Consider the following 24,117-nt stretch of genomic DNA (forward strand, 5'->3'; position numbering starts at 1 on the left):
CTTTTTCTTTCCTAGGGTTTAGTTAGTCTTTGCTGGTGGGTCTTAGTTGGTTTTGTTTATTATTTTGGCTTGGGCTCACCCTGGAGCTATGCTTCTTGTCCTTAAATAAAATCACCTTTTTTTTACTCACAACTGGTTTGGATGTTTGGCTTGGGAACCAGGGCGGGGATTTGTATCTCTCTCCTCCAACCTTATGTGCGTCCCTACACGCCTAGATTAGGGGCGTAACATAAATGGAGTTCTCACACGAAACAAAGTATAGCTTTTTATTTTGTGAATAACTTAAAAATCTTAGCTCACATAGCTTTAAAACTGTTTGCTCAACGGGGATATTGAATTCTATAAGATAAAGCCATAAATACGTATATCTGAGTTTCCTATCAAAAGTTACAGCTGTCTTCATGAAGTTGTAAACCCTTTATTTCGCCGAGACCGTGCGTTTCTGACTATTACATGCATTTGAATGGAGTTCTCGCACGAAACAAAGTATAGGTTTTCATCTTGTGAATAACTTGAAAATCTTAGCTCACATAGCTTTAAAACTGTTTGCTCAACACGGGGATATTGAATTCGATCAGATAAAGCCATAAATACGCATATCTGAGTCTCCTATCAAAAGTTAGAGCTGTCTTCATGAAGTTGTAAACGCTTTATTTCGCCAAGACAGTGCGTTTCTGACTATTACATGCATTTGAATGGAGTTGTCGCACGAAACAAAGTATAGGTATTCATTTTGTGAATAACTTGAAAATCTTAGATCAAACAGCTGCAAAACCTGTTTGCTCAACACGGGGATATCGAACTTTAAAAGATAAAGCCATAAATATGTTTATATGCGTCTTCTATCAAAAGTTACAGCTGTCTTGAATGAAAGCATTATAGCAGCTTACCTCGATCATGTGGTAGAACAGACACATGGGCCACCTACGTGTCCTTCTACGGCAGGAGTAGTTGCCACAAACCTGCAAAACAAAAAGAAATGATCAGGTGACATGAACAGATTTATACAGCCATAAGCAAGAGATTCTTCCTGCCTGTGGGCGTCAAACTGGACCCCCCCCCCCCCCCCCTCCTTACTGTAACTATCAAAACTATCATAGTCTAAAACTATCATCTCATATCAAAACTATTATAATCACATTATCTGACTTTATCAGTTATAACAATGAGAAACGGTAAACAATTTGGCAAATAAATTACTTATAATTGTGCTTACCTGGTCCAAATGATCCACAGTCCCTTTGCATTTGTTATAATCCAGGATGATGTGGGGCTTTCTCTTCCCAGAGTCCTGGACTTGTAGCTCACGGTGCCTGGTGCTCAATAAGACAACCTTTTCTTTGCTTGGGGATGTAGGAAACCACAGCCTTGCCCCCCCCCCCCCCCCCCCCCCTAGCGACCTGGACGGGAGAGACGATCATCGAATCTTACTGCCCGATTAATTTGCTCAAATCTTTTTTTTTTTTGACATGGTAGCATGAAACAGAAGAGCCCTGTCTCCCCATTTCACAGGCTTGTTGTCGTTTCATGTTGAGACCTGTACAGGCCAGCCAGCATCACAAGCCCCATGTAAGCCTGCAACTCCTCATCTTCCAGTCTTTTACTGACCTGTTGCCCCTGCAGGTTGGTGAAATGCAGGATTAGCTGCATAATGTCCTCTGCAAAAAAAAAGATGGAAAGTGCTCACAGGGCTGCTGATCCTATACGAATTGCATAATGGGTTGGTCCTGGGGTTAAAATGGGGGGAGGAAAAAATGGCAGGACCTCTTCGTGTGTGGGTTGCCACATGATTTCTCCATTTTTAGATCTCCACTGGCCATCCTCCAGTCTTGTCTCTTCCTCCTGCTCTTCTTCCTCCTTCTCCTTCTCCTCCTCCGCACATGAGCTGCAAAGCTCCTCGGTGCCTGGCAAAAATTCTTCTTCGCTGTCAGAAGTATCTCCACTGCTTGTGGAGAGTGCAAAACTGCAGCAACAGCCTCCTCTAAACTGAGTGCACGCTTCATTGTGTCTGTGCAGAAATGACCACTCAGACCAGGCTGCAAAGTATTCTCATAGACTTCAAAGGTGCACCTGAATAAACATGCTATACCATACATCCAATAAGAGAGAGGAGGCACACTCTTGATCAAGAAAAAACATAAGCGCACGCCTTTGATCTCTTCCCCCCCCCCCCCCTCTCTCTCTCTCTCTCTCACACACACACACACACACATGCACATACATACATACACAATACCATTTTATGGTGGTTAGCTGTTTTATTGTCATGCATTTTACAAGGTAAGATAACCATGTCCTGCATTCAAAACCACTGAAAATGTCTATGGTGGTGCTGTGCCTAATATTGTGCTGGTGTATGCTGGGTAATCGCACAGCTAGCGACTGGGTGACTTTATTCACCCGCTTCGGCTGTTGTCAGTCCATATCCCCTAGATATGGACCATCTCCTGCTAGATTGTTCAGAAGGTTGTTATCATCCATCCAGATGGAGGATCACTAACAGGAGCGTGGGAAGACTCCAGAATCCACTCTGGCTGCAATCCGGTGGATACAGGAGTGTGTACAGGTAAGACCGTTTAAACGGACAGCATTTATAGAATGACTATTAAAAGTCAGACCAGCGAGTGTCAATAATGTTAATGTGGTTATGTTAGTAATACACCGAGTGCTAATATAACAGCTTTAAGATGCATTTGTAGATGTTATTACGTGTTTTACCGTCTTTATGGTGCTAGCTTAAAGTTACGGTGTAAACGTTAGCTTATATTGGAGTAAAGCTGTTACTGTTTAAACGATGTTAGCACAGAAATATTAGCTTCTGTCATGACTGACGAAGTTACTAGTTAATAAAGTTTCCAGTAAAGTGTTTAATCGCAGCCACAGACTGACAGCAAATATCTCGATTAGCTTCAGTGCATCTGTAATAAATATGTGCAAGTTTCAGTGCTTCGTTTAAACTGTATGATACTTATACTGACCCAGGGTCAGTGTAAAATACAATCCTAGCTGTGTGAACAAAGCCTGGCTCCTTTAATCCTGCATGAAAAACCTCAGGATGCAGGCTATTATTACTCTTTCCTGCTGGCACACCTGTCACACCTGAGAGTCAGCTAGAAACTTACAGTGACGTGGACATCATGCAAAGACTGCCAGACTCTGTAATACTGCAAATGATCAGTGACTCAAGTTAACACTAAACTTTAAACGGTACCTCTGTGTCTCTGTGTGCTGAACATTTAGGATTGAGTCAGGCTGCATCTGTGTTAGTCCTCTGACAGACTGGTGACCTGTCCAGGTGTGCTCTACCTATGACTACTGGGACAGGCTCTAGCTCCTGTAATAGAAATTTTATGTTATTCTCATTTAAAGCATTTAAGTGCTTATGCATATGCTTAGTTGTGACACTGTTATAGACTGTTCAATGAAGGTTTCTAAAACTAGATGAACTTACTTCAGCAGTTTGAGAAAACAACTCCCTTTACAGGTGCTGATAACGTCAAGGGCACAAAACAGCATAACCATTGATCCGTTAGGTTTCATAGCGAGACACGTGAAGTGGCAGAGCTGACATGACTGAACTGTGATGTTTGATGTGTGTTTGCTCTCCTGTGCACAGTAATAAATAGCATGATCACAGCTCTTTCTGTGTTGCAGACTTTATTTAAAAAATTCCATGACATCTACTATAACTGAACCAACCTGGTGCTCTTCATTTATGGAGGCTGTTGAGTCTGAATGTTGGATGTTGTGTATCTCGTGTTCTCTGGGCTTTGTTGTCCTCAGTCTTTTTGCAGGATCAGAAAACAAAACCGGGAGGCGCGTAAATGTTTCTTCTCCATGATGTTTCTTCAAATGTTTCTTCTGGATGATGATATGACCGTGACACGGGATGCCACCTTTGGTCTTGTGACGAAGCAAAGCTCAGGAAGAAGTGTGATTAAATGGTACCCACATGTTGAGAAGGATGTACAGGGCACCTGCAGCCAAATCCAAGCTTCAGCTTAGTTGTAGTTGCAGAATGCTATAGGACTGAGACATCTAAGGCATCAAATGTTTGATTAAACGGATGAAAAAGAGAAGTTTTTTCCCTATAATTATCACTTCTTAAAATCTGTAGCAACTTCAAGTCTGTCAGCATGCTGAGCATGCTCAGAATGTGACAATATATTTTTGTTCAATATTTAATTTCTTTCAGTTGCAATTGTTAAATGAAAAAATATATATTCTTATAATTTAGCAAACGAATTTATAAAAAAAAAATACATATATCTGTATTAGTTTTAGTAAATTAATTTGACACCTGTATTGAAAATACCATATTGTATTCATACAGAATCAGTATGGTATCATTGTTTGTCTGTTCACTGATTGTTGAAGCTAAGAGCTACTTTGATCTGTTTAGATCTAAAGTATCCAAAGTTGAGTTCTAATGTTTCTTCACCCCTGTGTGTGTGATATGTGATTTCCTACATGCTGGCAGAGCAGAGCAGCAGTTTGTGCTCACAGATGGTGACGGTGTGGAGAGACGGTGGTATTTCCTCAGAAGAACCAGCAGAGTCACAAAGGACACCAGTCCATCTCACCACCTTGACTTGCTGACTGATGTTCGTCTACACTGCACAGAGGAAATCAACTGACCGAGGTTTGTCCAGTGACGTGTTATGAAATGTATATTTGTTTTATGCTTACAGATATGTTTTTCTTGACAGAGGCTCTGCAGAGGTTAGACAAAGCAGAGAAAACATGTGCTTTACATTTTACTGTGATTTATTGAGATATTTGTTGCCTGATGTTCAGCAGGAATGGAGAAATAGAATCAAAGGGAGATGTTTTTCCTGTTTTTGTAATGATGTAAGTAAATTTTCAATATTATTTATTTGCTTGGTTATATTAGGAGCGTTTCTGAGTGAGGGGGAGAGGAGTCATCATCCAGGTAAAGTGACGTGGATCAGTGGATACACTTGTCTCCCCTTTAAAGGAGACGATCCAAGTCATCCTTAAATGTTAGCGCTTTCAAATACACAAACATTTTTAAAGGACAAAAATGAACATCCAACTTTGACTGTAATACAAAATAAATCTTTGCATGTGTGTTTTCAAACTCTCAGATGGGCAGTATATCAGTCTTGGACTGTCTAACCTGCCGGAGCAGCACTGAATGACCACCGCACGAGCATGTTCCTGCAACATTCAGCATCTGATCCTTCATCTGTGTGCTTCTGCTTTTGGTAAGTAGAGTTACCCAACTCCAGTAACTCTAAACACATGCCATCCATTTCTAACGGCCTGGTTACTTCCTGTCAGTTACTTTAGAAACCATGTGGTCACCTGACCTAACACTGTTTCTTCTTCTTCTCCTTAATGTTGAAGTGTCAAATGTCAAACAGCTGGAGAGGAAACTACACCAGTGTACTGGGATGTTTCAGCAACACGTGCCAGATGCTGTTCCTTCATGGTGACATCACCAGAGACAGTCCCGCCCACCTCAGGACCCATTGATTATGATGATCTGATCCATCAAACCCCCAGCAGGTGAACTTTATTCATGACATAACACCGCAACAATGTAAAAAATTAAACAGCAACAGTCTAAATGTAAAGTGCATTCTAAAGTCCTCTTCAATAAATTGTATGCAAAGAGTCATTCAGGTCACTACAGAACCCAGAGTCTTCATCATTAAATCTCTGGTTGCTTCATTTTTTCTATCCTATATCAGATATTTTAAAGGTTAGCTTAGGTAAAGTTCCATTCTCATGGTGAGGCAAAGTGCTTTATGTGTGTGTGTGCCCGTGTCATGAACGGCTATAAAAGGCCTATAATTAAAGAACAAAGCGGGGTTTGAGTTCGAGTTGCGGCAGACTGTCACTACTTGTAAATGGAACGCAGCCTTCCTACGGCGGACAGCTAATAACAGGAATCGGACGCGGTCCAGCCAAGTCCACAGCAACCACCATAGCAACCGCCTAGCATGACCTTAAAAACATATTCTGTCTTCATAACTATCAAAATCGTGAAATGATTTGCAAAGTGTGAAAGTGTTACAGCTGCAGAGAGCTATGGCGGTATCTATGGAAGCTGTTTACATAGCTAATAATATACGATGTAACCATGGAGACAGTCAGTCACTTGAGCTAGCGGTGCATGTTTACTACAGTGAATAAGGTGATTGAGTGCACAGCGTCCACACTCTGCAGGGGGTAAAGACATTACTTCAATATTGTTTTATATTGATATATATTAGCCTTCTGTTGACCATCACCTCAGGTTCACCATTACAGTTTCAGATTACAGATGCACACTGTCTAAACACATTCAAAAACTCATGTCTCAGAAATAAGCACAGCTGTTCATGTTTGTCATTAGAGTTTTATTTGTAAGAAAATTATGAACTTCATATTGTGCATTAAATAAAAGAACATTTCACAACTCTGAGTCAACAGAAACAGGTAACAGAAATGTCTCTAATGTGTACAGTGTAGTGTAAGCATTAAAAGATCATAAAGGAAAAACTAACATTTATGTGAAACTAATTGTAATAAAAAATGAGCAGGTGCTTTATAGATTTAAAAGAAAGAATCTGAAAACAACACTTTTTTGGTCTAAGTGATCAAAGTAGAAAACAGAACTGATGTTCAAGAACAAACCGTAGCTGCACTAATATTACACATCTCGATCGTTGTACTGAACAGACATGTTGCTTTTAAAACCACATGCAGTGTGTGACCATGACTGTTCACTGAGACCATGAACGCCACTTCGCTGAAGCATTCTTCTTCTTCTTCTTGCCATTAAATTGGAAGCAGAAGCAGCACGAGCTGATTTGATCTACTGAAAGGAAAAAGCAGAACATCTGAGTTGAAACCAGTCAGCTGAAATCATTAAGACAGGAACAAATTCAATGCAGTGTCTCAAGTGGCTTAGCCTGTTACAACTGTTGATACAAGCTAAATACGGTTAACACACAGTGTCAGGGAGCTCCAGTGTGGGAACTAGTGGCTTTAGGTTTGTAGTCATTTAACTTTCATCCATTCATTCATTTAATTCAGGAGGAAGAAATGCCAGGTTGGTGCAGGCTGGTTACATGCATTTGGTCCCATGCTGTCTTTAATTAAATGACTTGGTTCATTTTATGGCTGGGCCGTATGTGGGGTTATATCATGTTATTTGGGCAGGAGTACCTGTCCCCTGTTAGACTTAGAAAGTTTCTCCATAAGTAGAGTTTCTAACTCTTCTAGCACATCTGTGGCTGACAGCTTTTTGGTGGCTCTTTTTACCCCACACTGGTTGTGAGTGTGTAAATAGCCCCACTAGTTATTTTGGGTTGCAGTTAACTAGGGAGGAAGGGGTGGGTATGCCATGATTAGGTGAATAACAATTATATGTGATACATAAATTTCACAATGCATGCATATATCTCTATCAATTAAACCTGGCCTGAGGGCTGCCATTTTTTACATTCAGTTATTTCTCTTAGAAATGTTGGAACTAAATAATGAATGTGTTACAGTTAAAGTGAAACACTGGTCAGTGTAAATGGCTCATTGGGACACAGAAACCTTTAAATTAAACCTGATATCTAGTGTCAAACAATATCAAAGCTGTAAAAGATGTTTACATTCAGAATTTATAAAACTATGATTGTAAATAAATTCAAACAAGTGAGCTTTTCTCTTTGTGCTGAATATCAACACTGTGGTTTCTTAGACTGTAAGCTGTACTTTAGTGCAACCAGTTGCAGAAGCTGCCACTCCAAATGTCTTTTGATAACAAGAAAAAAATACCTTTTCAGTACACGGCCTGAAGTTCTTCTCCGACATCTTCTGCAATCGGCTTTGTCTGCTGGTTTGAAGACAATAAACCACAAAAAAGATGATTTAGTCACTTTGTCTGCGTCATGCAGCTCGAATGTGTCGTGTAACGATGTTGAATAGCCGTCGTTATCCCTCTGCTTTGAGCCTTTTATCAAAAGTTACAGCTAACTTCATGAAGTTGTACAAAAAGGCTTCATTTCGCCGAGACAGTGCGTTTCTGACTATTACATGCATTTGAATGGAGTTCTTGCACGAAACAAAGTATAAGTTTTCATTATGTGAATAACTTGTATTTTACACTGACCCTGGGTCAGTATCAACTTCATGAAGACAGCTGTAACTTTTGATAGAGGACTCACACACACACATATTTATGGCTTTGCCTTATAGAATTCAGCATCTCCGTGCTGAGGAAATAGGTTTTGCAGCTGTTTGAGCTAAGATTTTCAAGTTATTCACAAATTGAAAACCTATACTTTGTGTCGGGCGAGAACTCCATTCAAATGCATGTAATAGCGAGAAACGCACTAACGTGGTGAAATAAAGCGTTTTTCCATAAACTTCATAAAGACAGCTGTAAATTTTGAGAGAAGACTCACACACACATTGGGGGGATATTGAAGTCTATAAGATAAAGCCATGAATATGTTTGTCTGAGTCTTCTATCAAAAGTTACAGCAAGCTCTATGAAGTTGATGAGAAACGCGTTTCTCACTGTTACATGCATTTGAATTTAGTTCTTGCCCGACACAAAGTATAGGTTTTAATTTGTGAATAACTTGAAAATCTTAGCTCAAACAGCTGCAAAACCTATTTCCTGAGCACTGAGATGCTGAATTCTATAAGGCAAAGCCATAAATATGTGTGTGTGATTCTTCTATCAACAGTTACAGCTGTCTTCTTGAAGTTGATACTGACCCAGGGTCAGTGTAAAATACAATCCTAGCTGTGTGAACAAAGCTTGGCTCCTTTAATCCTGCATGACAAACCTCAGGATGCAGGTTATTATTACTCTTTCCTGCTGGCACACCTGAGAGTCAGCTAGAAACTTACAGTGACGTGGACATCATGCAAAGACTGCCAGACTCTGTAATACTGTGAATGATCAGTGACTCAAGTTAACACTAAACTTTAAACAGTACCTCTGTGTCTCTGTGTGCTGAACATTTAGGATTGAGTCTGCATTGACTTTATTTATTGAGACTTTAATGTGCTAAAAGCAGGTTGAAGACAGCTCAGAAACATTTGAAGATTAAAATTTAGCATTATGGCTGCTGGTGGTTTGTAAAGCCTATACTCAGCTGTAGTTTTTGTTACTAATTTATGTTTGTTGTTGTTTAACACAGATTTCAGAAGAGCAAATATGCTTAATAGTTTAACTAGATTTCATTTGTCAGTGTGGGACTGCTGAGTCACCTGAAGAACTCATTTCATTCATTCTCCACATGATGTTCATATACAGAAATGTTTCACAGGAACTGGTTCCTCCCAAACTGTGAACTAGTGTGTTTCCATAGATTATCTCTGTATGAATGTACTTTTAAATGAAGGCAAGTGTTTGTCCTTTTTTGTTCCTCAGTTACAGTACGTGATATCTTGATATCAGGCGGTCAACACTGGGGGAAGACAAGAAGCAGACGTACTTCCAAGAGGGAGCTGCAGTGAGGACACAGCCAGGTCACTGAGGTCAGAGGTCAGAATCTGAAACAGCTCAGGTTTATATTTTAGGGGTTATAAAAAATCAAAATGTATTTATGAAGAAACCTTTAAATAATAGTCATAATTATGATTATTATAAGAAATATCAAACATTTAAGTGGATTTTCTGTTACACATGTTGTATTAGCCCTGCAATAAACTGGCAGCCTGTCTTTGTCCTGTATCAGCTGGGATAGGCTTCATCCTCCCGCAACCCTGAATTGGATACATTGTATTCCAATTATGTAATCTGATCATTTACAAACTCAAGGTATCTAATCAAAATGTAAGTAATAATTATAAAATGGGAAAGCAGAAATAAGTGTGACATAAATGTAAATGTGTTAGCTGACATAGAGGACAGCTACATGTAGTCTGAAAAACCTTTGTTGTCAAGTTTGCAGGTATATCAGCACGAGACATTCTTACATAGAAGAGTCTGTTAAAGTCTCTAACTCAGCGAAGCATTATTGGTCCCGTCTGTTTGGATAAATATAGTAAGTTGATGTTTGTCCATTTATTGACACATTTTCTTAAGTGCTTATCCAGTTCAGGATCACAGTGGAGCTGCAGCTGGATATGTTCATTAAATAAACCTTACAAAAGTTAACAATAAACCTGCATCCATGTACGTTGTTGTCCACAGGATAAGAAAATCAAACTGGAACACTGTGGAACATGTTAATAAATGTTTGTGTGTTTATGCCTGTGTCTTTCACAGGAGGCGCTGGAAGGTTTCCCTAATAGTTCCTGGTGAATCAAAGCAGAACCATAAAGGTTGCTGGATTGCATGATGGCCTTACCCCTGAGCAGTCATCCTGTTAAAGGAGGAACCAGTTAGAAGCTGTTTTCAAAGTAGCTGAGCAGATTTCATCTCAAGTAAGCGATTAACTGTTTGTTCATCTGTTCTGCCACTTAAAGAGCATTTAAGGACGTCTTTTGAGTGTCCAGCTGAATTAATTCTACTGGCTCTCATGGTCATTTGTTATTATAGACATATTTTTCATGTTCATCCAGCTATTTAGTAAATTCTATCTATTTAGTAATATCCGTCAGCTATAAAATGTAATATAAATATAAAAAATATCTAAATATCTCCTGCACTTTATATTTTAATGATGTAAGTCTGTTATCGTGTTACATTAGCATTCCTCACATATCAATGAGATGCTGTACAGTACAATCCTACTGACGCAGCAGAGGGATAACGACGGCTATTCAACATCGTTACACGACACATTCGAGCTGCATGACACAGACAAAGTGACTAAATCATCTTTTTTATGGTTTATTGTCTTCAAACCAGCAGACAAAGCCGATTGCAGAAGATTTCGGAGAAGAACTTCAGGCCGTGTACTGAAAAGGTATTTTTTTCTTGTTATCAAAAGACATTTGGAGTGGCAGCTTCTGCAACTGGTTGCACTAAAGTACAGCTTACAGTCTAAGAAACCACAGTGTTGATATTCAGCACAAAGAGAAAAGCTCACTTGTTTGAATTTATTTACAATAATAGTTTTATAAATTCTGAATGTAAACATCTTTTACAGCTTTGATATTGTTTGACACTAGATATCAGGTTTAATTTAAAGGTTTCTGTGTCCCAATGAGCCATTTACACTGACCAGTGTTTCACTTTAACTGTAACACATTCATTATTTAGTTCCAACATTTCTAAGAGAAATAACTGAATGTAAAAAATGGCAGCCCTCAGGCCAGGTTTAATTGATAGAGATATATGCATGCATTGTGAAATTTATGTATCACATATAATTGTTATTCACCTAATCATGGCATACCCACCCCTTCCTCCCTAGTTAACTGCAACCCAAAATAACTAGTGGGGCTATTTACACACTCACAACCAGTGTGGGGTAAAAAGAGCCACCAAAAAGCTGTCAGCCACAGATGTGCTAGAAGAGTTAGAAACTCTACTTATGGAGAAACTTTCTAAGTCTAACAGGGGACAGGTACTCCTGCCCAAATAACATGATATAACCCCACATACGGCCCAGCCATAAAATGAACCAAGTCATTTAATTAAAGACAGCATGGGACCAAATGCATGTAACCAGCCTGCACCAACCTGGCATTTCTTCCTCCTGAATTAAATGAATGAATGGATGAAAGTTAAATGACTACAAACCTAAAGCCACTAGTTCCCACACTGGAGCTCCCTGACACTGTGTGTTAACCGTATTTAGCTTGTATCAACAGTTGTAACAGGCTAAGCCACTTGAGACACTGCATTGAATTTGTTCCTGTCTTAATGATTTCAGCTGACTGGTTTCAACTCAGATGTTCTGCTTTTTCCTTTCAGTAGATCAAATCAGCTCGTGCTGCTTCTGCTTCCAATTTAATGGCAAGAAGAAGAAGAAGAATGCTTCAGCGAAGTGGCGTTCATGGTCTCAGTGAACAGTCATGGTCACACACTGCATGTGGTTTTAAAAGCAACATGTCTGTTCAGTACAACGATCGAGATGTGTAATATTAGTGCAGCTACGGTTTGTTCTTGAACATCAGTTCTGTTTTCTACTTTGATCACTTAGACCAAAAAAGTGTTGTTTTCAGATTCTTTCTTTTAAATCTATAAAGCACCTGCTCATTTTTTATTACAATTAGTTTCACATAAATGTTAGTTTTTCCTTTATGATCTTTTAATGCTTACACTACACTGTACACATTAGAGACATTTCTGTTACCTGTTTCTGTTGACTCAGAGTTGTGAAATGTTCTTTTATTTAATGCACAATATGAAGTTCATAATTTTCTTACAAATAAAACTCTAATGACAAACATGAACAGCTGTGCTTATTTCTGAGACATGAGTTTTTGAATGTGTTTAGACAGTGTGCATCTGTAATCTGAAACTGTAATGGTGAACCTGAGGTGATGGTCAACAGAAGGCTAATATATATCAATATAAAACAATATTGAAGTAATGTCTTTACCCCCTGCAGAGTGTGGACGCTGTGCACTCAATCACCTTATTCACTGTAGTAAACATGCACCGCTAGCTCAAGTGACTGACTGTCTCCATGGTTACATCGTATATTATTAGCTATGTAAACAGCTTCCATAGATACCGCCATAGCTCTCTGCAGCTGTAACACTTTCACACTTTGCAAATCATTTCACGATTTTGATAGTTATGAAGACAGAATATGTTTTTAAGGTCATGCTAGGCGGTTGCTATGGTGGTTGCTGTGGACTTGGCTGGACCGCGTCCGATTCCTGTTATTAGCTGTCCGCCGTAGGAAGGCTGCGTTCCATTTACAAGTAGTGACAGTCTGCCGCAACTCGAACTCAAACCCCGCTTTGTTCTTTAATTATAGGCCTTTTATAGCCGTTCATGACACGGGCACACACACACATAAAGCACTTTGCCTCACCATGAGAATGGAACTTTACCTAAGATAACCTTTAAAATATCTGATATAGGATAGAAAAATGAAGCAACCAGAGATTTAATGATGAAGACTCTAAAACCCACTGTCTTGGCGAAATAAAGCGTTTTTGAACAACTTCATATAAATCGCTGTAACTTTTGATAGAAGACTCAGACAAACATGTTTATGGCTTTATCTTATAGAACTCAATATCCCCGTGCTGGGCAAACAGAACAGGTTTTGCAGCCGTTTGAGCTAAGATTTTAAAATTATTCACATAATGAAAACCTATACTTTGTTTCAGGCGAGTTTCCCATTCAAATGCATGTAACAGTGAGAAACGCATTGTCTTGGCGAAATAAAGCGTTTTTGAACAACTTCATATAAATCGCTGTAACTTTTGATAGAAGACTCAGACAAACATGTTTATGGCTTTATCTTATAGAACTCAATATCCCCGTGCTGGGCAAACAGAACAGGTTTTGCAGCCGTTTGAGCTAAGATTTTAAAATTATTCACATAATGAAAACCTATACTTTGTCTCAGGCGAGTTTCCCATTCAAATGCATGTAACAGTGAGAAACGCATTGTCTTGGCGAAATAAAGCGTTTTTGAACAACTTCATATAAATCGCTGTAACTTTTGATAGAAGACTCAGACAAACATGTTTATGGCTTTATCTTATAGAACTCAATATCCCCGTGCTGGGCAAACAGGTTTTGCAGCCGTTTGAGCTAAGATTTTAAAATTATTCACATAATGAAAACCTATACTTTGTCTCGGGCGAGTTTCCCATTCAAATGCATGTAACAGTGAGAAACGCATTGTCTTGGCGAAATAAAGCGTTTTTGAACAACTTCATATAAATCGCTGTAACTTTTGATAGAAGACTCAGACAAACATGTTTATGGCTTTATCTTATAGAACTCAATATCCCCGTACTGGGCAAACAGAACAGGTTTTGCAGCCGTTTGAGCTAAGATTTTAAAATTATTCACATAATGAAAACCTATACTTTGTTTCAGGCGAGTTTCCCATTCAAATGCATGTAACAGTGAGAAACGCATTGTCTTGGCGAAATAAAGCGTTTTTGAACAACTTCATATAAATCGCTGTAACTTTTGATAGAAGACTCAGACAAACATGTTTATGGCTTTATCTTATAGAACTCAATATCCCCGTGCTGGGCAAACAGAACAGGTTTTGCAGCCGTTTGAGCTAAGATTTTAAAATTATTCACATAATGAAAACCTATACTTTGTTTCAGGCGAGTTTCCCATTCAAATGCATGTAACAGTGAGAAACGCATTGTCTTGGCGAAATAAAGCATTTTTGAACAACTTCATATAAATCGCTGTAACTTTTGATAGAAGACTCAGACAAACATGTTTATGGCTTTATCTTATAGAACTCAATATCCCCGTGCTGGGCAAACAGGTTTTGCAGCCGTTTGAGCTAAGATTTTAAAATTATTCACATAATGAAAACCTATACGTTGTTTCAGGCGAGTTTCCCATTCAAATGCATGTAACAGTGAGAAACGCATTGTCTTGGCGAAATAAAGCGTTTTTGAACAACTTCATATAAATCGCTGTAACTTTTGATAGAAGACTCAGACAAACATGTTTATGGCTTTATCTTATAGAACTCAATATCCCCGTGCTGGGCAAACAGAACAGGTTTTGCAGCCGTTTGAGCTAAGATTTTAAAATTATTCACATAATGAAAACCTATACTTTGTTTCAGGCGAGTTTCCCATTCAAATGCATGTAACAGTGAGAAACGCATTGTCTTGGCGAAATAAAGCGTTTTTGAACAACTTCATATAAATCGCTGTAACTTTTGATAGAAGACTCAGACAAACATGTTTATGGCTTTATCTTATAGAACTCAATATCCCCGTGCTGGGCAAACAGAACAGGTTTTGCAGCCGTTTGAGCTAAGATTTTAAAATTATTCACATAATGAAAACCTATACTTTGTCTCAGGCGAGTTTCCCATTCAAATGCATGTAACAGTGAGAAACGCATTGTCTTGGCGAAATAAAGCGTTTTTGAACAACTTCATATAAATCGCTGTAACTTTTGATAGAAGACTCAGACAAACATGTTTATGGCTTTATCTTATAGAACTCAATATCCCCGTGCTGGGCAAACAGGTTTTGCAGCCGTTTGAGCTAAGATTTTAAAATTATTCACATAATGAAAACCTATACTTTGTTTCAGGCGAGTTTCCCATTCAAATGCATGTAACAGTGAGAAACGCATTGTCTTGGCGAAATAAAGCGTTTTTGAACAACTTCATATAAATCGCTGTAACTTTTGATAGAAGACTCAGACAAACATGTTTATGGCTTTATCTTATAGAACTCAATATCCCCGTGTTGGGCAAACAGAACAGGTTTTGCAGCCGTTTGAGCTAAGATTTTAAAATTATTCACATAATGAAAACCTATACTTTGTCTCAGGCGAGTTTCCCATTCAAATGCATGTAATAGTGAGAAACGCATTGTCTTGGCGAAATAAAGCGTTTTTGAACAACTTCATATAAATCGCTGTAACTTTTGATAGAAGACTCAGACAAACATGTTTATGGCTTTATCTTATAGAACTCAATATCCCCGTGCTGGGCAAACAGGTTTTGCAGCCGTTTGAGCTAAGATTTTAAAATTATTCACATAATGAAAACCTATACTTTGTTTCAGGCGAGTTTCCCATTCAAATGCATGTAACAGTGAGAAACGCATTGTCTTGGCGAAATAAAGCGTTTTTGAACAACTTCATATAAATCGCTGTAACTTTTGATAGAAGACTCAGACAAACATGTTTATGGCTTTATCTTATAGAACTCAATATCCCCGTGCTGGGCAAACAGGTTTTGCAGCCGTTTGAGCTAAGATTTTAAAATTATTCACATAATGAAAACCTATATGTTGTTTCAGGCGAGTTTCCCATTCAAATGCATGTAACAGTGAGAAACGCATTGTCTTGGCGAAATAAAGCGTTTTTGAACAACTTCATATAAATCGCTGTAACTTTTGATAGAAGACTCAGACAAACATGTTTATGGCTGTCAGGGGTAGACATTTGTTCAAGACACAAATAAGAGAAATGAGACAACTGCAGACCGACTCAGAGAGTAATTAGAAAACGTGCGCACGGGTGAATGCCTCTGAGAAGACACACACACCGAGCACAGGCTCGCTGCTTTATTTATAAGGCAAAAATGGGTTACATAGTACTTCCTCTTTTAACAGATGTTGACGAGAGGTTAAGCATTAAATCAACTTATCTGATCTTTCACACACTGGGATTAAAAATACAGAAGTATATCATGCTTTATCTGACATCACAGACATTATAGGAAAGAATGCATCATTATATCATGCTGTCAAAACATCTCAAACACTTAAGTAAGGAATGTATCAGTTTTCCTTTAACAATAAACTTGGTTAGCTGATTCTTCAACAATAGGCTTGGTTATGTGAAAATATATGAACACACTAAAAATAAGGCACACTTGGTTAGAATATAAGGCCTACTTGATTATATTGTATTATAGAGATTTGGTTATAGTGTATAATGTAGAAAATCTCTTAACAATGGCTTTATCTTATAGAACTCAATATCCCCGTGCTGGGCAAACAGGTTTTGCAGCCGTTTGAGCTAAGATTTTAAAATTATTCACATAATGAAAACCTATACTTTGTCTCGGGCGTGTTTCCCATTCAAATGCATGTAACAGTGAGAAACACACTGTCTTGGCGAAAGAAAGCGTTTTCGTACAACTTCATATAAATCGCTGTAACTTTTGATAGAAGACTCAGAAACTCATGTTTATGGCTTTATCTTATAGAACTCAATATTCCCGTGCTGGGCAAACAGGTTTTGCAGCCGTTTGAGCTAAGATTTTAAAATTATTCACATAATGAAAACCTATACTTTGTTTCAGGCGAGTTTCCCATTCAAATGCATGTAACAGTGAGAAACGCATTGTCTTGGCGAAATAAAGCGTTTTTGAACAACTTCATATAAATCGCTGTAACTTTTGATAGAAGACTCAGACAAAAATGTTTATGGCTTTATCTTATAGAACTCAATATCCCCGTGCTGGGCAAACAGGTTTTGCAGCTGTTTGAGCTAAGATTTTAAAATTATTCACATAATGAAAACCTATACTTTGTTTCAGGCGAGTTTCCCATTCAAATGCATGTAACAGTGAGAAACACACTGTCTTGGCGAAAGAAAGCGTTTTTGTACAACTTCATATAAATCGCTGTAACTTTTGATAGAAGACTCAGACAAACATGTTTATGGATTTATCTTATAGAACTCAATATCCCCGTTCTGGGCAAACAGACCAGGTTTTGCAGCCGTTTGAGCTAAGATTTTAAAATTATTCACATAGTGAAAACCTATACTTTGTTTCAGGCGAGTTTCCCATTCAAATGCATGTAGCAGTGAGAAACACACTGTCTTGGCGAAATAAAGCGTTTTTGAACAACTTCATATAAATCGCTGTAACTTTTGATAGAAGACTCAGACAAACATGTTTATGGCTTTATCTTATAGAACTCAATATCCCCGTGCTGGGCAAACAGAACAGGTTTTGCAGCCGTTTGAGCTAAGATTTTAAAATTATTCACATAATGAAAACCTATACTTTGTTTCAGGCGAGTTTCCCATTCAAATGCATGTAACAGTGAGAAACACACTGTCTTGGCGAAAGAAAGCATTTTCGTACAACTTCATATAAATCGCTGTAACTTTTGATAGAAGACTCAGACAAAAATGTTTATGGCTTTATCTTATAGAACTCAATATCCCCGTGCTGGGCAAACAGGTTTTGCAGCCGTTTGAGCTAAGATTTTAAAATTATTCACATAATGAAAACCTATACTTTGTCTCGGGCGTGTTTCCCATTCAAATGCATGTAACAGTGAGAAACACACTGTCTTGGCGAAAGAAAGCGTTTTCGTACAACTTCATATAAATCGCTGTAACTTTTGATAGAAGACTCAGACAAACATGGTTATGGCTTTATCTTATAGAACTCAATATCCCCGTGCTGGGCAAACAGGTTTTGCAGCCGTTTGAGCTAAGATTTTAAAATTATTCACATAATGAAAACCTATACTTTGTCTCGGGCGAGTTTCCCATTCAAATGCATGTAACAGTGTGAAACGCATTGTCTTGGCGAAATAAAGCGTTTTTGAACAACTTCATATAAATCGCTGTAACTTTTGATAGAAGACTCAGACAAAAATGTTTATGGCTTTATCTTATAGAACTCAATATCCCCGTGCTGGGCAAACAGGTTTTGCAGCTGTTTGAGCTAAGATTTTAAAATTATTCACATAATGAAAACCTATACTTTGTTTCAGGCGAGTTTCCCATTCAAATGCATGTAACAGTGAGAAACACACTGTCTTGGCGAAAGAAAGCGTTTTTGTACAACTTCATATAAATCGCTGTAACTTTTGATAGAAGACTCAGACAAAAATGTTTATGGCTTTATCTTATAGAACTCAATATCCCCGTGCTGGGCAAACAGGTTTTGCAGCTGTTTGAGCTAAGATTTTAAAATTATTCACATAATGAAAACCTATACTTTGTTTCAGGCGAGTTTCCCATTCAAATGCATGTAACAGTGAGAAACACACTGTCTTGGCGAAAGAAAGCGTTTTTGTACACCTTCATATAAATCGCTGTAACTTTTGATAGAAGACTCAGACAAACATGTTTATGGCTTTATCTTATAGAACTCAATATCCCCGTGCTGGGCAAACAGGTTTTGCAGCCGTTTGAGCTAAGATTTTAAAATTATTCACATAATGAAAACCTATACTTTGTTTCAGGCGAGTTTCCCATTCAAATGCATGTAACAGTGAGAAACACACTGTCTTGGCGAAAGAAAGCATTTTCGTACAACTTCATATAAATCGCTGTAACTTTTGATAGAAGACTCAGACAAACATGTTTATGGCTTTATCTTATAGAACTCAATATCCCCGTGCTGGGCAAACAGGTTTTGCAGCCGTTTGAGCTAAGATTTTAAAATTATTCACATAATGAAAACCTATACTTTGTCTCGGGCGAGTTTCCCATTCAAATGCATGTAACAGTGAGAAACGCATTGTCTTGGCGAAATAAAGCGTTTTTGAACAACTTCATATAAATCGCTGTAACTTTTGATAGAAGACTCAGACAAAAATGTTTATGGCTTTATCTTATAGAACTCAATATCCCCGTGCTGGGCAAACAGGTTTTGCAGCTGTTTGAGCTAAGATTTTAAAATTATTCACATAATGAAAACCTATACTTTGTTTCAGGCGAGTTTCCCATTCAAATGCATGTAACAGTGAGAAACACACTGTCTTGGCGAAAGAAAGCATTTTCGTACAACTTCATATAAATCGCTGTAACTTTTGATAGAAGACTCAGACAAACATGTTTATGGCTTTATCTTATAGAACTCAATATCCCCGTGCTGGGCAAACAGGTTTTGCAGCTGTTTGAGCTAAGATTTTAAAATTATTCACATAATGAAAACCTATACTTTGTTTCAGGCGAGTTTCCCATTCAAATGCATGTAACAGTGAGAAACACACTGTCTTGGCGAAAGAAAGCGTTTTTGTACAACTTCATATAAATCGCTGTAACTTTTGATAGAAGACTCAGACAAACATGTTTATGGCTTTATCTTATAGAACTCAATATCCCCGTGCTGGGCAAACAGGTTTTGCAGCTGTTTGAGCTAAGATTTTAAAATTATTCACATAATGAAAACCTATACTTTGTTTCAGGCGAGTTTCCCATTCAAATGCATGTAACAGTGAGAAACGCATTGTCTTGGCGAAATAAAGCGTTTTTGAACAACTTCATATAAATCGCTGTAACTTTTGATAGAAGACTCAGACAAACATGTTTATGGCTTTATCTTATAGAACTCAATATCCCCGTGCTGGGCAAACAGGTTTTGCAGCCGTTTGAGCTAGGATTTTAAAATTATTCACATAATGAAAACCTATACTTTGTCTCGGGCGAGTTTCCCATTCAAATGCATGTAACAGTGAGAAACACACTGTCTTGGCGAAAGAAAGCATTTTCGTACAACTTCATATAAATCGCTGTAACTTTTGATAGAAGACTCAGACAAAAATGTTTATGGCTTTATCTTATAGAACTCAATATCCCCGTGCTGGGCAAACAGGTTTTGCAGCTGTTTGAGCTAAGATTTTAAAATTATTCACATAATGAAAACCTATACTTTGTTTCAGGCGAGTTTCCCATTCAAATGCATGTAACAGTGAGAAACACACTGTCTTGGCGAAAGAAAGCGTTTTTGTACACCTTCATATAAATCGCTGTAACTTTTGATAGAAGACTCAGACAAACATGTTTATGGCTTTATCTTATAGAACTCAATATCCCCGTGCTGGGCAAACAGGTTTTGCAGCCGTTTGAGCTAAGATTTTAAAATTATTCACATAATGAAAACCTATACTTTGTCTCGGGCGAGTTTCCCATTCAAATGCATGTAACAGTGAGAAACGCATTGTCTTGGCGAAATAAAGCGTTTTTGAACAACTTCATATAAATCGCTGTAACTTTTGATAGAAGACTCAGACAAAAATGTTTATGGCTTTATCTTATAGAACTCAATATCCCCGTGCTGGGCAAACAGGTTTTGCAGCTGTTTGAGCTAAGATTTTAAAATTATTCACATAATGAAAACCTATACTTTGTTTCAGGCGAGTTTCCCATTCAAATGCATGTAACAGTGAGAAACACACTGTCTTGGCGAAAGAAAGCATTTTCGTACAACTTCATATAAATCGCTGTAACTTTTGATAGAAGACTCAGACAAACATGTTTATGGCTTTATCTTATAGAACTCAATATCCCCGTGCTGGGCAAACAGGTTTTGCAGCTGTTTGAGCTAAGATTTTAAAATTATTCACATAATGAAAACCTATACTTTGTTTCAGGCGAGTTTCCCATTCAAATGCATGTAACAGTGAGAAACACACTGTCTTGGCGAAAGAAAGCGTTTTTGTACAACTTCATATAAATCGCTGTAACTTTTGATAGAAGACTCAGACAAACATGTTTATGGCTTTATCTTATAGAACTCAATATCCCCGTGCTGGGCAAACAGGTTTTGCAGCCGTTTGAGCTAAGATTTTAAAATTATTCACATAATGAAAACCTATACTTTGTCTCGGGCGAGTTTCCCATTCAAATGCATGTAACAGTGAGAAACGCATTGTCTTGGCGAAATAAAGCGTTTTTGAACAACTTCATATAAATCGCTGTAACTTTTGATAGAAGACTCAGACAAACATGTTTATGGCTTTATCTTATAGAACTCAATATCCCCGTGCTGGGCAAACAGGTTTTGCAGCCGTTTGAGCTAGGATTTTAAAATTATTCACATAATGAAAACCTATACTTTGTCTCGGGCGAGTTTCCCATTCAAATGCATGTAACAGTGTGAAACGCATTGTCTTGGCGAAATAAAGCGTTTTTGAACAACTTCATATAAATCGCTGTAACTTTTGATAGAAGACTCAGACAAACATGTTTATGGCTTTATCTTATAGAACTCAATATTCCCGTGCTGGGCAAACAGGTTTTGCAGCCGTTTGAGCTAAGATTTTAAAATTATTCACATAATGAAAACCTATACTTTGTCTCGGGCGAGTTTCCCATTCAAATGCATGTAACAGTGAGAAACGCATTGTCTTGGCGAAATAAAGCGTTTTTGAACAACTTCATATAAATCGCTGTAACTTTTGATAGAAGACTCAGACAAACATGTTTATGGCTTTATCTTATAGAACTCAATATCCCCGTGCTGGGCAAACAGGTTTTGCAGCCGTTTGAGCTAAGATTTTAAAATTATTCACATAATGAAAACCTATACTTTGTCTCGGGCGAGTTTCCCATTCAAATGCATGTAACAGTGAGAAACGCATTGTCTTGGCGAAATAAAGCGTTTTTGAACAACTTCATATAAATCGCTGTAACTTTTGATAGAAGACTCAGACAAACATGTTTATGGCTTTATCTTATAGAACTCAATATCCCCGTGCTGGGCAAACAGGTTTTGCAGCCGTTTGAGCTAAGATTTTAAAATTATTCACATAATGAAAACCTATACTTTGTCTCGGGCGAGTTTCCCATTCAAATGCATGTAACAGTGTGAAACGCATTGTCTTGGCGAAATAAAGCGTTTTTGAACAACTTCATATAAATCGCTGTAACTTTTGATAGAAGACTCAGACAAACATGTTTATGGCTTTATCTTATAGAACTCAATATCCCCGTGCTGGGCAAACAGGTTTTGCAGCCGTTTGAGCTAGGATTTTAAAATTATTCACATAATGAAAACCTATACTTTGTCTCGGGCGAGTTTCCCATTCAAATGCATGTAACAGTGAGAAACACACTGTCTTGGCGAAAGAAAGCATTTTCGTACAACTTCATATAAATCGCTGTAACTTTTGATAGAAGACTCAGACAAAAATGTTTATGGCTTTATCTTATAGAACTCAATATCCCCGTGCTGGGCAAACAGGTTTTGCAGCTGTTTGAGCTAAGATTTTAAAATTATTCACATAATGAAAACCTATACTTTGTTTCAGGCGAGTTTCCCATTCAAATGCATGTAACAGTGAGAAACACACTGTCTTGGCGAAAGAAAGCGTTTTTGTACACCTTCATATAAATCGCTGTAACTTTTGATAGAAGACTCAGACAAACATGTTTATGGCTTTATCTTATAGAACTCAATATCCCCGTGCTGGGCAAACAGGCTTTGCAGCCGTTTGAGCTAAGATTTTAAAATTATTCACATAATGAAAACCTATACTTTGTTTCAGGCGAGTTTCCCATTCAAATGCATGTAACAGTGAGAAACACACTGTCTTGGCGAAAGAAAGCATTTTCGTACAACTTCATATAAATCGCTGTAACTTTTGATAGAAGACTCAGACAAACATGTTTATGGCTTTATCTTATAGAACTCAATATCCCCGTGCTGGGCAAACAGGTTTTGCAGCTGTTTGAGCTAAGATTTTAAAATTATTCACATAATGAAAACCTATACTTTGTTTCAGGCGAGTTTCCCATTCAAATGCATGTAACAGTGAGAAACACACTGTCTTGGCGAAAGAAAGCGTTTTTGTACAACTTCATATAAATCGCTGTAACTTTTGATAGAAGACTCAGACAAACATGTTTATGGCTTTATCTTATAGAACTCAATATCCCCGTGCTGGGCAAACAGGTTTTGCAGCTGTTTGAGCTAAGATTTTAAAATTATTCACATAATGAAAACCTATACTTTGTTTCAGGCGAGTTTCCCATTCAAATGCATGTAACAGTGAGAAACGCATTGTCTTGGCGAAATAAAGCGTTTTTGAACAACTTCATATAAATCGCTGTAACTTTTGATAGAAGACTCAGACAAACATGTTTATGGCTTTATCTTATAGAACTCAATATCCCCGTGCTGGGCAAACAGGTTTTGCAGCCGTTTGAGCTAGGATTTTAAAATTATTCACATAATGAAAACCTATACTTTGTCTCGGGCGAGTTTCCCATTCAAATGCATGTAACAGTGTGAAACGCATTGTCTTGGCGAAATAAAGCGTTTTTGAACAACTTCATATAAATCGCTGTAACTTTTGATAGAAGACTCAGACAAAAATGTTTATGGCTTTATCTTATAGAACTCAATATCCCCGTGCTGGGCAAACAGGTTTTGCAGCTGTTTGAGCTAAGATTTTAAAATTATTCACATAATGAAAACCTATACTTTGTTTCAGGCGAGTTTCCCATTCAAATGCATGTAACAGTGAGAAACACACTGTCTTGGCGAAAGAAAGCGTTTTTGTACAACTTCATATAAATCGCTGTAACTTTTGATAGAAGACTCAGACAAACATGTTTATGGCTTTATCTTATAGAACTCAATATCCCCGTGCTGGGCAAACAGGTTTTGCAGCCGTTTGAGCTAGGATTTTAAAATTATTCACATAATGAAAACCTATACTTTGTCTCGGGCGAGTTTCCCATTCAAATGCATGTAACAGTGAGAAACACACTGTCTTGGCGAAAGAAAGCATTTTCGTACAACTTCATATAAATCGCTGTAACTTTTGATAGAAGACTCAGACAAAAATGTTTATGGCTTTATCTTATAGAACTCAATA

General features: G+C 37.8%; 1 protein-coding gene and 1 long non-coding RNA gene across 21 annotated transcripts in view; one reads left to right on the forward strand and one right to left on the reverse strand.

Annotated features, from left to right (window-relative positions):
• The window catches only part of LOC309696408 (uncharacterized protein), a 596,714-nt gene that overhangs the window by 212,242 nt on the left and 360,355 nt on the right, over positions 1–24,117 (reverse strand). The gene's annotated exons all lie outside the window — the stretch shown is intronic.
• On the forward strand, positions 2,197–12,280 carry LOC309697625. 11 transcript variants are annotated; one of them, XR_014273873.1, is made up of 10 exons: positions 2,197–3,944; positions 4,481–4,642; positions 4,895–5,003; positions 5,109–5,228; positions 5,371–5,532; positions 9,392–9,505; positions 9,908–10,007; positions 10,232–10,389; positions 10,817–10,874; positions 11,828–12,280. It is a non-coding gene; the product is annotated as an uncharacterized lncRNA (long non-coding RNA). The 11 variants fall into 11 exon arrangements; XR_014273882.1 differs by lacking the exon at positions 9,908–10,007 and having other exon boundaries at positions 2,197–2,566; positions 3,784–3,944; positions 11,828–12,274; XR_014273883.1 differs by lacking the exon at positions 9,908–10,007 and having other exon boundaries at positions 2,197–2,280; positions 2,486–3,944; positions 11,828–12,266.

Source organism: Aulonocara stuartgranti (genome assembly GCF_965226115.1).
Source record: "Aulonocara stuartgranti genome assembly, chromosome: 20".
NCBI lineage: Eukaryota > Metazoa > Chordata > Actinopteri > Cichliformes > Cichlidae > Aulonocara > Aulonocara stuartgranti.